General features: G+C 40.6%; 1 long non-coding RNA gene across 5 annotated transcripts in view; it reads left to right on the top strand.

Moving 5' to 3' along the window:
- Positions 1-17091, top strand: part of LOC140703248 (uncharacterized) — a 44673-nt gene extending 27582 nt beyond the window's left edge. The window contains exons 1-3 of one of the 5 annotated variants that reach the window (XR_013540815.1): positions 3040-3430; positions 5203-5272; positions 6364-9552. This is a non-coding gene — a long non-coding RNA (uncharacterized LOC140703248). The other 4 variants (XR_012082654.2, XR_012082656.2, XR_012082655.2 and 1 more) reach the window with 4 other exon arrangements.
- The last annotated feature ends 1162 nt before the right edge of the window (positions 17092-18253 follow it).

Below are 18253 nucleotides of genomic sequence, written 5' to 3'. Positions count from 1 at the left end.
TCTAGAAATAAGGGAAATTCCTTGATTGAAAACATTAAGGAATGTGTTGAAAATAAAAGTACCACTATTAAAGGGAATTTGTACTCATCTGTGTTGCAACTAGAGATGGGAATGACTCGCCATTTTGGCGAGTCGTCCCACTGTGTGAGTCGTCAAAGTTGCCTCACGAAGCAACGGATAATGAAGTTATTCGTAGATTCGTGGGGGGGTTATTAAAAAAAACACCCCTGCCCCCATCCCCCCGCTGCCACTGCCACCCATCCTGCTGCCAACCACACTGCTGCGCCACCGTGGGCAGCCTGGATTCCCTTAAGGCAGGCTAAGGGAATCCAGGCTGCCCTTTGCAAAGATGGCAGCAGCAAGTTCCCTACCCCAAATGAAGCCACAGCCACCATCTTTGCAAAGGGCAGCCAGATTCCCTCTTTACATGCCATGGCTGCGGAGGTCTGACAGAGATCTTGGCAGTGGTCGTACCGATTATGGTAAGGGGGTGCCGGTGGGAGTGTGGGGCCAAGGTAGGGAGAGGAAGGGATGGAGTTAGATTGTGAGGGTGGGTAATGGTAGGGGTGGGTGATTAGTGGCTGGTAGGCAGAATGTTTTTTTTTAATTATGAAGGATGAATAAAATGGGCAAATATTCCTCAACCTGTATTCGTCAGGACTTAAAATTTGACGAATATGGATCAACGAATATTTAACGAATCGGCTATTTTTGTCGAAAAAACCAATCTGTTTTTATATACATCCCCATCTCTAGTTGCAACCAGCATTTGAACACTGTTTGCAGTTCTGGTGACCAAAATTGATTGCAGAGCTGGAGAAGTGGTAGAAAAAAGGAGATTTTACATGGTTTGCAAGCCTCTTTTCTTTTGAGAGAAAAAAATGAGAAGTGTATAGTGTGATGGGGGATAATTTCTCTCTGTGTCTCACTATATCAGAAACCACAAACATGACTTGTTAGAATGCCTTTTCCTAAGGTCATCCTCCCAGGCCATGATCCTCTGGATAGCCACTTCAAGGGAGGTCAAGAAATCCATTACTAGAAGTAGAGCTTTCTTTCCGGTGGCTCCAACGCTATGGAAGCAACTGCTGGTGGAACTGTGCTTGGCACCCTCCCTCTACTCCTTGAAAATATAATTGAAAACACTGCTTTATAGAAAGGCCTTTTGTGGAAATCCTGCTGCTTCGTACGGCTATATGCCCGCACCATATTTCATTTTATATTTCCACCACTTGATGTGTTGTTATTTTTTTGTTTTTCTTTACATTTATTGTTTTAGCTGATTGTAAACTGCCCAGAGTAGTGCTTTTGCACTAACGGGGTAGGTAGGTAGGTAGGTAGGTAGGTAGGTAGGTAGGTAGGTAGGTAGGTAGGTAGGTAGGTAGGTAGGTAGGTAGGTAGGTAGGTAGGTAGGTAGGTAGGTAGATAGATAGATAGATAGATAGATAGATAGATAGATAGATAGATAGATAGATAGATAGATAGATAGATAGATAGATAGATAGATAGATAGATAGATAGATAGATAGATAGATAGATAGAGTCTATGTAGCTAAGTAGTAGGTTGGTATTTGCAGATACATGATTTTTTGGACTGCAAATCCCATAATTCTGCCTGGGAACATTTTGAAGAATTCTGGGAGTTGAAGTCCAAAACCACAAATCTGCATACAATACATTGAAATTTAGAGTTGATGAAGAGAATGATTTCTTTGCAGAAGACATAGCAAAAATAGGGCATTCACCACTACAAGATGTAGTGATGACTTCCAGCACGGATGATTTTAATGACTTTTCTTTCTTTCTTTATATGTATCAGGGTGTTGCACAATTTAAAATTATGAATATATATGAAATATTTTGTTGTTGTTGTTTAGTCGTGTCCGACTCTTTGTGGCCCCATGGACCACAGCATGCCAGGCCCTCCTGTCTTCCACTGCCTCCCGGTAAAATTAAAAACAAATTAGAATGTTAAGACAATTCGATTATATTTGACCAGAAGTGGGCTACTTCAATAGTGTTTATCTTGGCCATTTGCTAGATCTTTCTTTGGACACATAATCTGGCACAAATGGCATGTCAGTGATGCACTGATTGACCTTCTCCACAGTCACAGAAAATTTGTCCTGTGTCCAAGTAGTCCCATTTTACTTGATTTTTAAAATCTTTTTACTTCACTTCAGAGTCTATTCGGTGACTTCCAGATGGTCCAGCTAGAATCTTGTCCTGGTCAGAGACACTTTTCAGTGAAGATGGGCGTGAACCACCAGTTCAGCTGTCCGTGCTGGTTCATCCTTCAGATGAACAGATGTTGTGCCCTGTCAGGTTATCAGTGGCTACTAGCCGTTATATGTGCATTTCGTCTCCAGCATGAGAGGCTGTGTGCTTCTCAATAGTTTTGGGAAAACATGAGCTGGAGGATGATGTTGCCCTCATTTCTGGCTTACAGGCTTCCTCTAGGCCTCTGGGTGGTCACAAGATGAGGTGAAATGTCATTTGGTGAGATCCAGCGAGGTTCTTCTTGTATTCATATGCAGGTTGTTGAGTCAGCGGCCACCATTCCTGGTTTTTGTTATAGTTCACAACGGCTGAGGAAATTTCCCATTCCATTAGTAAGAAGAAATGCACTGATTGGTATTTATCTCAACTACTTTGAATTTTCCAGACTGACAGTATTTAGAAACCAAGATATTCTGTACAGCACACTTCTATTCATGTTGGGTGTGAATATTAATGCAAAAGCCTTTTCTTTTTTCATACACATGACAAATACAAGAAAAGCAAACTTCTGTAACCTACATAGTTTTTCCTGGTGTCCAATATCGAGCAGTACAGAGCAAAGATGTAGAATTCTTCCCCTTCCCAAACCAAAGCTATGGTGCCTCAGTCTCCTTGAATCTTCTTAGGTTTCTTCTTTGTATTTAAATAATGCAAATTTGAAACGGAAAGAATTCCCCCCTTCTTGGCTCCCTCCACCCACCCCCACTGTGATGCCATTGCATAATTATCTGGGCTGGTTGAAAGAATGAAACTCAGTTCAAAATGTATGAGTTCATTTTTATGTTCTACTGAGAAAATTTATTCAGTGTGACTGCTCAGTAGCGAGTGCAGTAAAACACCTTAATCCCTGGTTGAAGAAAGGTAATACCTTGACAGATGTGTGCCTCCTACTTTCCTTGCGGCCATGTTTCAACAACAAACCTTTATTTCTGCTTCTTGGCTGTAGCAGGGAAAAAAAATGAGTGGAGCAATAAAGCAGTCAGAGAAATCTCTGGAGCCAGGCAGCAATGCAATAGTAATGACAGATTTTTTAATGTGGCAGGAGAGATTGACAGGAAAATGTCTTCAGAGCAAACGCACGCCAGATGGAATGAAAACGGTTTATTGGAGTATGGAGATGCTACTGAACCGAATAGAGGGCGGGTTTAAGGTGGGTGTTTTGTTTGAGTTAAGTAAACAACAATAACCACCTTAATCCCCTCATTTGGCCGCTGTGTAGATAGATCCATTTGTAAAAAAAAACAAAAAACAAAAAAACAGTGTATTTATTTGTGTATAAGTGTGTGTGTGTGTGTGTGCGCGAACGCTCGTGCGCCTGAAATCTTTTAATAAACTTGAACAAAACTTTGCAAACAGAAACTTCCTGAGGTTACCTGTGTTCTCAAAATGGACAAAGGAGATGATTTGGTCTAAAACCACTTTCTCTCTTCATCTGTGGTATTAAATTTCATATTTATTTCATGCAGTTTTTGAAAATGTATCAGCCTTCAAGCCAAGAGTAGATCTTGTGGAGAGGAAAAAAAAGATAGACTGGAATGCCAGCCATCTACAAAAATGTAGGAAAGTCTGTTTAAAATAAATGAATTTATTTGCCAGAAATGCCACTGATGGTTGTGGGATTGAAACAGATCTGTTGTGTTTCTTTATAGCTAAAGTAAAGCAACACCTGAGTATTCTACTGAATCATCATCTTTTTAATGCAAATGAATATAAAACATGTAATATTTTGTATGTCTTGAAATCATGAAAATACTGAGAAATGTGACAAATATAGAAAAGAGTGGTTTTGTGTGTGTGTGGTTTTACTAGGTAATTAACACTTTATTATCATTAAACTATTCAGTGGGGTGGGGGAATAAAAGAAAACAGAATAATGGGAAGACATTTGTCAGTTTGTTTTATATAGTAGCAATGACTATTTTATGTTGTTTTGTGTAGTAACCAAGATTACTGTATTTGACACTGACACCCCAATGTGACAGCAGAAGTCTACTTTTGGTTTATAAGCAAGCAAACCAGTTTTAAGTTACCGGTAAACCCTGTTTTATTTATGTACAGCCTTACTTGCTGTTCCTGAGCTTATATTTACCTGAAGAAATGGGGAAGAGAGAGAGAGAGAGAGAGAGAGAGAGAGAGAATGGCTAATGTATGTTAAGTCCTTCCTTAATTTGACTGCAGATTGCATTAGAAGTTCTGCCCCATTTTTCATCCGTTGTCTCCATTTTGCCCTGACATTATAGCAAGCACAAGTTGCACATTTCCTTTTTCACTGCATGTATAACTTGTGGAAATGTAAAGAATGGTAGGGGCCAGAGGAGGGAGGGAGGGAGAAGAGGGAAGCTCCTGAAAAATCGCTGTGTTTTTTTTTTTTAATGTCATTTCATCTGATATCTACAGCAGTAGGATAACAAAGCTTTAGGCAAAATGCTTAACACTGACAGGAAAAGTAATTGGCAGTGCCTGGTGACAATCACTTTTATTTTAAAGATGTACTGATTGTTGTGGATTTTTTTTAAAATGAAGAGGTTCACAATTTTATTATTAGGCATATGTTGCTATAATATCCCATTTCACTCTGCTCGGGCATTCAGTCTCATTATGCTTTAAAGAAATAAAGTTTGCTTCTTTTTCTTTGCTGAGCTTGTTCTTGTCGCTTGCTACGTTAAAAAAAAATCCCTCACCATCATTTGCCAAAGCACTGACATTCAAACTTGATAAGTGAGATATAAAACTGGAGAAAAGAAATTAAAAACCACCTTAAATGGATGCAGTTTCCCCTCCAACAACATGCAGGCACACATGTACAGAAAACACACAGACACACACAAACACATACACACTACATTAAGGAAGAATAGCAGATCATTAAAAAAAAAACACCTCCTTTTGATTGGTGCTAACTCTCATTCTTTATTTGTTCAGGGAAGATCTTTGCATTCAGAAAATCAGACTCTATCCGTGGCTTACGTTTGTGCAGATCCTTCTCATGGTGGTAAGTAAATGGGAGGAAATGTCCTGGGTTGTTGTATTTACCTTATGGTGCTTCAATGTGGGGGTGGCAACGTGGCCTTCTTGGAAAGTTCTTTCTGTGTATTTCTATGATTTCTCTGGAAAGAAAAATAAATGCCTTGAGGAACTGAGTACAAGATAGGAATAGGAAATCAAGCTAATGGTTGCATTTTAACGCTATCCAAGATAGATTGTTACTTGTCATCGTCTTCTTAACCTATTTTACTGTAGTTTAGTAGATTATGGAATACCAGTCTTTGCTGAGAGACCTGGGCGATATCCAGAGATATGCTGGCAAGTTTCAACGGCTGCCTTAATGAAGAATGCCTTCTCCTTATTTCATGGTTTCAGCAAAGACTTTTGCCTCTCCTATCCATTCTTCAAATATTGCTTGACAGTATATACTGTATTTACAGTATCATTAGAATTTGAAATGCTTGCTCCTTTGATTAACTAGGCTAATACTTGGTGTTTTCAGTCCAGGAGATGCTAAATGCAGAATTTCATTCTTAAAATGTATTCATTAGTCATTTACATTTTTTTTTAATTCCTAAAATCACCAAGTATATCAGCTTGCTCTCATGCACCCCCGTGCTGTGGAATTTTGATAATGTATGTCCTAACCGCTTAATTGATTGATTAGCTTACTGCCGCTTTCTGAGACACCAAATTTATCTTTAATAGCCGGAGTCAGGCACGGCAGGCAATCGAGGGGGGGGGTGTCCCTTGGCGTCGATTTGCTCTTAACTGGAAAGTCATTACCACTTAATACATGTAGATTGTGTTGAAAGAAAATTATGTGTAATGAAATGAGGGAAAAATTAGTGGAGTGTTATGGGCGAAAGCAGATGTTACGGAGGAATTATGCTAGCAGAGATAATCACCTCCGCTAGCATTGTGTGTGCTGGGGTGTTAAAACTCAGGGAGAGAGTTGGTGACTGAAGCTAAACAAATGTATTGATTTACACGGATTTGCTCCTTCAAGCTACACTCATTGGGGCTCACACTCAACCACAGGGTTCATGTTTCATAGACTTAAGCTTCTCTTTTTTTGCCATTCTCTTCTTCCTACAGAACCCCCAACCTGAGATGGGAAGGGAAGAGCTGTTGATTTGTCGAGCAGCCTGAAATCAAGAAATGTCCAAGGGCAGGAAGCTGAAGATCATGCTAAGAGTGGGATGCTGTGTCCTTCTCTCTGAACGTTAGCTACTGCGACGTAAGTCATCCACCATGGGGCAGGCAGTGCCAGGAGTACTTGACAGATCTCAGAAACTGTAGAAACACAAGAGAGAAAGGGATGGTCTTGCGAAAGGTATGTTTTAGAAAAGTAAAGAATTTAGCACAGGATGGGGTCAAGAGAAACAGAGATATTCCCTGATTTTTATTAAATAAAAAGAGAAATTCTTTAACATCTTCCCTAGGAGACTGTGATTTATAAAGATTTCAAAATTAAAGGAAAACAAAATTAGGGAGGATGGAACACATTACAATATTAGTTATTCTTACAGGTAACAGCCCTCAAGCAACCAGGACAGAAATTTTCTGTGGCATTTATTTATTTTACCATGTGGCCTCTATATTCTACAGAAGGCTTATTTGCACTACGAATCTCTCTCTCTTTTTAAATTGCTTGTGTTCCAGTAAAATAAAGTTGCCCCAGGAAGATATTACTTAGTAGATTTGACTATAAAAGCCACTGATAATTGGGCTTTTCTGATATATTATTATATACCTTTGCCTTTTAATGAAGCTTTTGCCACCAGGTTTTGTTAGTTAATTACAATAATACACAGCACTCTTCAAGATTCCAAATCTCTTATTCCCAGTATTCTTGTAGGGTTAGCAAGGAAGCTGTCAGTTCACTTGTCACTATATTAATGAGTCAAAGAAATGCAGCCAGCCAGCAATGAATCAATTGGAAAACTATGATGAATGCTTCAATAATTAAGGGAATAATTAAATTGCCGAATGTCGGATGGTCCTAAATGAAACAGCTTTTGTAATAGTGTCATATTGTTGTTTATAAAATACCAAAAAGAGCTGCCATTTAAACAATGCCATGGGCCTCCCACTTAAATGCGTTTGTCTTATCTTTCTCTATTAACTATGCCCTCATTTCTTCACCTAAAACTCAAAGATTTCTTTGCATGCAGTTGGGCACAGGAACACATGTATGGATGGTAAAAGTTCTGTAAACTTGACTGAACTCTTTTACTTGATATTACACTTAGTGTTTAACACATATAACTTGAGAGTAGCTTCTTATCTGACAATAACTATTGTATTCACTGTGTATACATGAATATTTTTTTGTAACCAAAAATGTATTCATCATCAGGTTAGGGAAGTAGACCCTCACTTGCCTTGTCCTTGCAAGCAAGTCTGAGGAATTGCAAAGCTTTTTTATTTCCCAGCAAGAATTTTTCTAGTGATGTAAAAAATAATTGTTTGCATTGTGACTTTTGCACAAATTACACAATTATAGAAAACTACAATGGCTGTTCTTTTTTCCATGGACGTTCTGAGAATTAGAAGACTTGAATAGGTGGTTTGTTTCTTCTTGGGGGAAAAAACCCAAGAATCAAACTTCTGTTTGATATGTGTTGGTGTGTATTTGCTTCTCAAAGGGAATGGATGTTAGTTTTGCACAAAGACATTTTGTACAATTTGCAAGGATCTTGATGGCAGGGGTGATGGAGAGAGAGAGAGATATTCCTGTCTTATTCTCATACTTGAGGCAAGAGATTTCACAAACCTTGAAAATTCCTCATGAAAATGTCTTGTCATGTCACGACAGTCCGAGTCAATGAAAATGAAGAATTTATCAAGTATCCAGCTATCTGCATTATGTAGGAAAACAGGCCTTACCACTCTAAACATACATATCGGTGCTCCAGGGAGCTTTGTTACGAATCCTGGATAGGCCATCAACTCCTTAACATTTGCCCAGGTCTACTAAAAGCTGTGACTGTTGTTAAGACTATCCATACTTTCCACATAAAACACACAGATAGCCTTCTAAGGGGATGACATTAAAAAAAGAAATTGCTTGTAGTTACTGAATAGTTGTGTAAATACCTGATTTTGTCTCTGTGTAATATTGAATGCATGTCCATGGAGTGGACATTAGAATACTTCACACTATAGTATAGAATACTACAGTAGGAAAGGGCCTTGGATGAAATTATGTTACCTATGCCTGTGGAAAAATGATCGCATCACTGGCGGGGGAGGGATTTTTGTTAATTAAAGACTTCCCCCTTCAACCCCACAGCTTGTATGACAGGGGAGTAATTCATCCAATCACATAGATGCCAAGAGAGCAGCAGGATGAAAGCTGGGAAAATTGCCTTATCCAAAAATTGCCACCACCTGATGAGCTTACTAGCAGGCAGACATGTTCACCAATTAAAGATTTCTTCCTTTGATCTTGCAGCTCACACAGCTTCCACATGATAAAGGGGAATTCATGGGAGTTGTGGGGAAAGCTGTGGGACAGAAATAGGAAATCTTTAGTTACAGAAAATCCTCCTCTGTTGGTGAAGTCATTAGCCTTCCACAGACATAAGTTACATCACAGAATTTCAGCCCATGAGTTGCACTGGTAGAATAAGCAGATTGGGAATACTGCCTTCTAGTATTCAGGCATTTGCTGCCACACTCCATTCCAATGAGACAGGATGCTTTGCAGAATACAGTAGTGATTTTCAGTGACACATGACAAGTCATGAAGAGTGAAAGCTTCATTCACGGCCTTTCACTGTAACAATTCAGCACAGCCATGTAGAAAATATGTTTGTGTCACACATGTTTCAATGAAAATTGAAGTTTTTTTTTCCTTTTGTGAGGCAACAAGCCACCTCGCTCAGGATCAGGAGAGTGTACCATTTGCCTCTCAAGTAAAAGAAGAAGCACAAGAGATAGGAGTGACAGAAAAGGAATTAAGTAAACTAGAAATAAAAGAAGAGGCTAAAGGGGGCACAAATCGGGCGGGAAAGGAAGAGGATAAGAAGGAGGGAGAAGGAGGGGAGGAGACAGAAGCATGTTGGGAAAGAGCGGAGAAAGGAGAGAAAAAGGAAGAGCTAGTAGAGTTGATCCAGGAAGATCCTTGGACAGGAGAGTGGGCAGAGTTCAAGGTGCTTTGTGAGTACGCTGAAAGGAAATGGAGGCAACAAATGTACAGAAAGCCACTATACTGGGGAGAGACTGAGGAGAGAAAGCAAAGGAAGGAATATAGGGTGTGGGTGAAGAGAGAAGAACAAAGGAGAGAAAGGCAAAAATGTATAGTGATTCCCGAGAAGTCCCGTGGGCCCAGCCCCTTCAAATCCTGACAGAGAAAGATATGTGGCTTGACAAATGGGGGACTGCAGGGAACTTCAACATCCCATCTGCAAACTTGAAGTGGGCTGCGAACACACCAGAGTTAATGGGTGCCAGACCCAAGTGGACCCAAGAAGTTAACAGTTATTCCCCGTTGTCTTACCACAAAGAAATACCCAGTTTTAATAATGCAAAGATTTATGATTTGTTGTTGAACTTGGATGAAGACAAACAAGACAAAAAAAATCAAAAAAGCCATGTTAAACAATAAACCAGTTTTATTAGAAGAATCAACAAATTCTTCCTTGGGCAAAGTAGAGAAAAGGGAGGTAGATGACAAGCAGCAAAATCACCCCTTTCGTAGCATGAAGGAACCATCTTGGGCTTGCACACCATATAGCTGCTCAAGATGCAGAACCTGACAGAAACAGAAACGGTAACCCCAAATTAGCAGGACAAATACACTTAAGACTACAGGGATTTAAAACAACATTTCTAAAAGCAAAGTCCTCTATCCAGCTGGCCTCATCTATCAGCTTCATATTCCACATTTAGGCAAAGATAAAATGACACTCAAATTCCTTCTATTCAATAAAGAAATGCATGGATTCTGATAAGTTCCTTTCACTTACCCCTAATATTTAGCTATTTACTCGCCAGTCCTGTTTTTTTAAAGCCAAGTGAGTAACTTCATTGTTAAAGTGCCTTAAGATGGATGTATCAGTCACAGCACAAAACCACAGATACTTGAAATAATTGGTGTTGGGGGGGGGGGAAAGAGAGAGAGAGGAAAGGGGGAAGCATTTTGCCAAAGCTTTTACTTCATGCAAAATTAAAACAATTAATAAATCAGCATGTCAATAATTGACTTATTCTGTGATTGTTGTTTTCTTTGTTTTTCACAAGAATGGCAGAGCAGGGAAGGTTTTGTATTTCAGGCTGAAGAGAAGGAAGCATTCCCATCACTCTGAACAGTTGTTGTGACAAAGGTCTGTAATCGAATCCAATTGGCGATATTTTGGTATGGTTGTTCTGTCCCATCCAGAATGAGGATATTGTTCTTATAGTGAATTAGTTTTGTTTGGCTGTGTGTTGTCTGATTCAGAACAAAGAAAGAAAGCCTGGCTTCCCCAATGATTTGCCCTTCTGAGATTGCCATATATTTTAAGATGATTGGCCTCAGAACCAAACCATGGATCACAATGGTTCTAGTAAAGCAGGTCTTGTTTTCAAATTAGCCAGTGATCAAACTTAAACAGAAGCTAAAGGAGGTGGAGAAGATGGTAGACACTAGAGATGGGATATTTGCATTCATCTTCCAAGGGAGACAAATGCGAATATCACCACCACAGGTGTCCAGGCCCTTTTGACCCACCCACCCCCAGAACCAGCCAGTCCACTTATTGCTCGTGATGCGGCACAACTATTGTCATTTGCACCATGCCAATTGTGGAAATAGCCCAGCTGGGGCTTCCCTGCCTCCTTCTCCTGCTGACCACTCAGCAGCTGAATGGGGAGACTTGTTATCCCAGCTCCTGGCCGGAGTGGGTGGTCAGCAGTGTAGGAAGGCAGGGAAGCCCTGGCTGGGCTACTTTCGCAATTGGCACAGCGCAAATGATGACAGCCGTGTGTCCCTGCAAGCAGTAAGTGGGCTGGACAGTTCTGGGGGATGAGTCAAAAGGGTCTGGCCACCTGTGGTGGTGATATTCGCATTTGTCTCCCCTAGGAAACAAATATGAATATCCAATCTCTAGTAGACATTCCTATTTTGTTGTTTAGTTGTTTAGTCGTGTCCGATTCTTCGTGACCCCATGGACCAGAGCAAGGCAGGCCCTCCTGTCTTCCACTGACTCCCGGAGGTTTATCAAATTCATGTTGGTTGCTTCGATGGCACTGTCCATCCATCTCGTCCTCTATCGTCCCCTTTTCCTCTTGCCCTCACACTTTCCCAACATCAGGGTCTTTTCCAGGGAGTCTTCTCTTCTCATGAGATGGCCAAAGTATTGGAGCCTCAGCTTCAGGATCTGTCCTTCCAGTGAGTACTCAAGGTTGATTTCCTTTAGAATTGATAGTTTTGTTCTCCTTGCAGTCCAGGGGACTCTCAAGAGCCTCCTCCAGCACCACAATTCAAAAGCATCAATTCTTCAGCGGTCTGCTTACTTTATGGTCCAGCTCTCACTTCCATACATCATGACAGGAAAAACCATAGCTTTGACTATGCGTACTTTTATTGGCAAGGTGATGTCTCTGCTTTTTAAGATGCTGTCAAGGTTTGTCATCACTTTCCTCCCAAGAAGCAGGCGTCTTTTAATTTCGTGGCTGCTGTCTCCATCTGCAGTGATCATGGAGCCCAAGAAAGTAAAATCTGTTACTGCCTCCATCTCTTCTAGCAATACCAAATAATGGTGTGTGGTGCAGTGAACAGAGTGTTGGACTAGGACTCAGAAGATTTAAGTTTAAATCCCCACTCAGCCATGGGAAACTTACAGGGTGGGGTGAGACATTCCTTGTAAACTATTTAAGTTCACCATAAGTCAGACTGACATAATGGTAGTCTTTTCCGCCAAAGACATTGTTCTTGGTCTTGAATTTTAAGAGTAGCATGAGAACATGGCAAGTCCCATGCAAATTCTCTGACCCCTTTTATTCATTTTTGATTATTTATATAACCCACTGCTGAAGAAGTATGATTCTGCCTGTACTCCTTGAACAGATGCACTTGCTGCCAATCTTCTATTTGAAGGTTTGCTGGAGGGTAGTCCTCCTGTTGAAGGTGACTTCTGAAATGCTGTTCAATCCGAGTCTGATTTGAAGATACAGAATGATGTGTCGCCGGCCTCCAGAAAAGTTGAAGCTAGACTGTCAAAGTTCATCCTTCAATTTTCCAGAGGTTTAATTTCCCGTCCAGAGAGGCTTACTTTTTTTTCTGTTTTATTGGCAAGGCGCTTTTGACTTTATTTTGGTAATAGTGTTGAGCTTACCATTAGGATGAGATTTTTTTTTAAAAAAAAAAAACTTCTTGTGCTGCAAATTCCATAATTCACCATCCCAATTCCAGCAGACATCTAAATGTGGCTCACCTGGGAGAAAGGCCTGAACTTTGAGGCTCACCTAGGCTTAGGAGCACCTAGTTTCCTGTTCAGAAACATAGTTCCTAGCTAGCACTGGTACAGGAGCAAGAAGCTTGAGTACATCTAGGCCTTGCTAGGCCTCAGAGCCCTTCCAGGTGAACAACATATAGGTTTCTGTAAGGTGTCTGTTGGTAGAATTCCCTGAATGTTTATTACTCCATAGTTTCATTAGCTGCCTACCCTTCCTGGTCTGCAAAACCCTAGAGGTGGTGATATCTTGTGTCGTTTTTCCCAAGGAAGTTAGAGGGGATGCTTCCTGTCCCAGAGATGATTATCCAGACTGATCATTTACAACACATACAGTGGACTCTCTACTTAAGGAATTAATCCGTATTGGAACGGTGGCTGTAAGTCGAAAAGTCTGTAGGTCGAATCTCCATTGACCTACAATGCATTGAAAACTGATTAATCCCTCAACTGGCAGTTTTTATTTTATTTTTGTTCCATTTTGGTTTTTTTCTGGTCTGTTAGTCAATTCTCTGGCTGCAAGTCGAATCTAAATTTTGCAGCCAGAGAAGTCTGTAACTCGAAAAGTCTGTAAGTCGAGCCGTCTGTAAGTCGAGGGTCCACTGTACTCAGCCACGTCTTAAGTAAGACAACTACAACAACCAAAATTCCTTTGACATTTTTCCTCCACTGAAATCCTTTCCAGAGGGAATTTCCTTACTATGAAATTGAACCAGAATGGTCAACATTTTCACAGAAGAAATTTTCAGGACAACTCTCAAATTCATGCACCACCTTTTGACTGACAGATTCATGGCAGATAATAATACAATCTAGTAAAATTAGGTAAAGGTAAACATTCTCCTTCATTGACTATGCAAAAGCCTTTGACTGTGTGGACCACAGCAAACTATGGCAAGTCCTTAAAGAAATGGGAGTGCTTAACCACCTTATCTGCCTCCTGAGAAATCTCTATGGGGGTCAGGAAGCAACAGTTAGAACTGGATATGGAACAACTGATTGGTGCAAAATTGGGAAAGGAGTACGACAAGCTGTATATTGTCCCCCTGCTTATTTAACTTGTATGCAGAATACATCATGCGCAAGGCTGGACTGGAGGAATCCCAAACCGGAATTAAGATTACCGGAAGAAATATCAACAACCTCCGATATGCAGATGATACCACTCTGATGGCAGAAAGTGAGGAGGAATTAAAGAACCTCGTAATGAGTGTGAAAGAGGAGAGTGCAAAAAATGGTCTGAAGCTCAACAGCAGCCACGAAATTAAAAGACGCCTGCTACTTGGGAGGAAAGCAATGACAAACCTTGACAGCATCTTAAAAAGCAGAGACATTACCTTGCCAACAAAAGTCCGAATAGTTAAAGCTATGCTTTTTCCTGTTGTGACGTATGGAAGTGAGAGCTGGACCATAAAGAAAGCAGACCGCCGAAGAATTGATGCCTTTGAATTGTGGTGCTGGAGGAGGCTCTTGAGAGTCCCCTGGACTGAAAGGAGAACAAATCTATCTATTTTGCAGGAAATCAACCCTGAGTACTCACTGGAAGAACAGATCCTGAAGCTGAGACTCCAATACTTTGGCCATTTCATGAGAAGAGAAGACTCCCTGGAAAAGACCCTGATGTTGGGAAAGTGTGAGAGCAAGAGGAGAAGGAGACGACGGAGGATGAGATGGTTGGACAGTGTCTGCGAAACAACCAACATGAAATTGACAGAACTACGGGAGGCAGTGGAAGATAGGAGGGCCTGCCGTGCTCTGGTTCATGGGGTCACGAAGAGTCGGACACGACTAAACGACGACGAAACGTTCTCCTTGACATTTAGTCCAGTCGTGTTCGACTCTAGGGGGCAGTTTCCAAACCGTAGAGCCAGCATTTTAAAAGTTTGTAGATAGTTTCTGTGGTCACGTGGCCAGCCCAACTAGACATGGAATGCTATTAATTTCCCACCGTGGTGGTACCTATTTATCTACTTGCATTTTTTACATGCTTTCAAACTGCTAGATTGGCAGGAGCTGGGATAAGCGACATGATCTCACTCTGTCGCATGGATTCAATCCTGCGACTCCTGGTCTTCTAACCTTGCAGCACTTAGGCTTCTGCAGTTTAACACGCAGTGTTAACACATCCCTTAAAATCGATGCAAACCATTAAAACCCAGTTAAGATACATCAATAAAAAGAATACAATGCCACACAACTGGTCAAAGGTATCAGCAGCAACAACCTAGCTGAGTTGCCAAAGGCATGTCTGAATGCAAAAGTATTTATCCTCACAACAACCCTATGAGGTATGTTGTAGCACATTAAATACTCACAGTTTTATGTCAGTATGAATGGTTGTCGATCAAAATCCATTTCTTCAGACACACAATTGTGTATACAGTTTTACAAGAGGTAGCCATATTAGTTTGTGTTAGAATATTAGCAAAAACAAAAAAGGGTTGGGAAGGGCGGGGGAGAGACAATAACATTGCCACAACATTTTTGTCTTCTTTTTAAACCTTTTTCTTTGGTTTTTACCTGATATGTATATACAGGACATTTTTCTGCACTCCTGCATCTGAGGAAGTGGATTTTGATTTCATGAATTCTCACACTGAATAACAAATGTAGATCTTTAAAGTGCTACAGTATTTTTGTGCTCACTCACACACACACACTGCTGGGAGAGACTTACATGGCTACTTCTTTGGAAATTCCTATAAGGTATGCTAGGCTGAGAAACGCCATGGCTCAGCTCAAAATATTTTAATCTCCTTCTTTCTTGTCTGATTCTATAAGCACTCGGACAGTCTGGTTTTCACCATTGTTGTATCTGGACTCCTTTTTTTGAAAGAAAATATCTGGGTCTATCTAAATAAATGAGTAACAGGTGTGTGTTTATTGTGTGTGTATGTGTGTATGTGTTTGTGTGTTTTAAATAGAATAGGCTGCAGAAGTCCAGGGTGAAGATTTTCTGTTTCTGAATATTCCATCATCAAGACATCAAGTCTAGGTAGAGAATCTACTTCAGATAAGAACTAGAGGCACTGTTACTTCTCCATGCTGTACCTGAACTGGTCTCAAGAATACTAGGAGAAGATGCTACTGGGCACATTTGAACTCTCTGTGAAGAACGTTATACATATTTTGCATAACACTTTCCCTTCTTGCTGTGCTTGTTCCAGAAGGGTAATCAAATGTTTGTATATATGTGTCATGTGCAGTTACATCAGAACCAACTCACAGCAACCTTGATAGAGATTTCAAGGTAAGTGACATATTTAAGGAGTTGCTCAATGAATTCAGCATTCACCTCCACGGGTTTCCATGGCTGTGTCGGAATCTGAACCCTCGTCTCTGGAACCCTAGTGGTCCTTTACTCTGTCCACTGCACCACACTGGGTAAAAGAAGGAGGTCTGCTGCTGTGAGGAAATGCTTACATGATTGCTCTCATTCACCAGCTAGGCATCAGGCCATGGTTATTAAAGGTAAATATAAGCTCTCATTGCAGCCCCCACCCACTTCTTTGTGAATGCTGTTGCAGGTCTTTCAGTCTTTTGTAGGAGTCAAAATGCCCACTGCAGTTGTCCATTTTTTTCGAAAGAGTATCTTGAGGAATTGCAACACCCTTTTTCGTCAAGGACCAGAAAATTCAGGAGTATTTGTTACATTCTTATCGGCTATCCTCCCAGAACCTTTATACAAAAAGTGGGTTTTAAAAATCCAAATCAGCAAAATATCAGGTTACGTGCTGCCTGCTATATATACCAAGTAGAATCTAACCACTTACGCATAACACTGACGCGCTACAATAGTTGACAGTTTTTCGCCACAGAGTGGTTAAAATAATAAACTATTCCACAGGCCTATAATTTTGAATCACAAAATTTACCACAAACATAAAGTGCATATACTACAGAAAAACCATTATGTTCTCCTGGAGATAATAATGATTATCTAGAAACTGAATGCAACGTATTAATACTAGGGTTGAAATAAAAGGTTTGACCGGTGCATTACATGCTATAAAGAAGCATTGTATTCATAGGGAATCATCGTAACAGTTTACCACCAGTTTGTTGCTTGAAGTACCCATGTTAATGCCTCTTTTGTGGTAGGCATTGTGCTTGACGAGGAATGTCTTGTTCTTAAATTGCTATGAAGGACGCTAGGAAGAGGGTTGCCAGATTGGAGCCTTCAGACTTTTGAAATTTCTTTAAAATTTCCTTTTGCCACACAGTGACACGACTTAACAACTAAACAACAACAAAGAAGTACACAGATCCACAGAGGAGAATAGCTTCAAGTTCCCCAGAGTCCACCGCTTTCTCATTAACTGGCACTTAAACTCTGAAATGACTCACTCTGAGACATTTGTAGGGGAAAGAATAAAAACAGCTTCTTTACTTACTTATACTTGTGTATTCTGCTTTCTTTACTGCACACATACTACCAAACAAACAAACAGATCATCAACAACTAACTGACCAAAGAGAGGAATAGAACACTCAGCTGAGAGACAGGGCTGTCTTTGAATTTCAGAAGCTGCAAGGAACTGTCCTTCCATTGGGCACAGACAAATCATTATTTGAATAGAACAAAGAAAGAAAAGAAAGAAAGAAACAGATCTCTAGCCAGTTTGTTGTTGTTGTTTAGTCGTTAAATCTTGTCCGACTCTTCGTGACCCCATGGACCAAAGCACGCCGGGCACTCCTGTCTTCCACTGCCTCCTGGAGTTGGGTCAAATTCATGTTGGTTGCTTCGATGACACTGTCCAACCATCTTGTCCTCTGTTGTCCCCTTCTCCCCTTGCCTTCACACTTTCCAAACATCAGGGGCTTTTCCAGGGAGTCTTCTCTTCTCATGAGATGGCCAAAGTATTGGAGCCTCAGCTTCAGGATCTGTCCTTCCAGTGAGTACTCAGGGTTGATTTCCTGCAAAATAGATAGATTTGTTCTCCTTTCAGTCCAGGGGACTCTCAAGAGTCTCTTCCAGCACCACAATTCAAAAGCATGAATTTTTCGGCGGTCAGTCTTCTATGGTCCAGCTTGCACTTCCATACATCGCTAGTGGAAAAATCATAGCTATGACTATGCAAACCTTTGTCGGCAAGGTGATATATCTGCTTTTTAAGATGCTGTCTAGGTTTGTCATCGCTTTCCTCACAAGAAGCAGTGAGTTAATTTTGTGGCTGCTGTCACTATCTGCACTGATCATGGAACCCAAGAAACTAAAATCTGTCACTCCTCCATATCTTCCCCTTCTATTGGTCAGGAGGTGATGGGATAAGTGGCCATGATCTTAGTTTATTTTTATTTTTATTTTTATTTTTATTTTTTGATGTTGAGCCACTGCTGAGTTTTCCCAACTTGCTGGCATCTTGAGTGTAGCACCTTAATAGTGTCATCTTTTAAGATTTTAAATAGTTCAATTGGAATGCCATCACCTCCACTGGTCTTGTTGTTAGCCATGGTTTCTAAGGCCCACTTGACTTCACTTTCCACGGTGTCTGGTTCAAGCTCAGCAACCACACTATCTGGGTTGTCCGGGATATCCAAATCGT

Source organism: Pogona vitticeps, chromosome 1 (genome assembly GCF_051106095.1).
Source record: "Pogona vitticeps strain Pit_001003342236 chromosome 1, PviZW2.1, whole genome shotgun sequence".
Lineage (NCBI taxonomy): Eukaryota > Metazoa > Chordata > Lepidosauria > Squamata > Agamidae > Pogona > Pogona vitticeps.
Note: the sequence above shows the minus strand (reverse complement) of the source record. Positions and strands in the feature narration are given on the sequence as shown.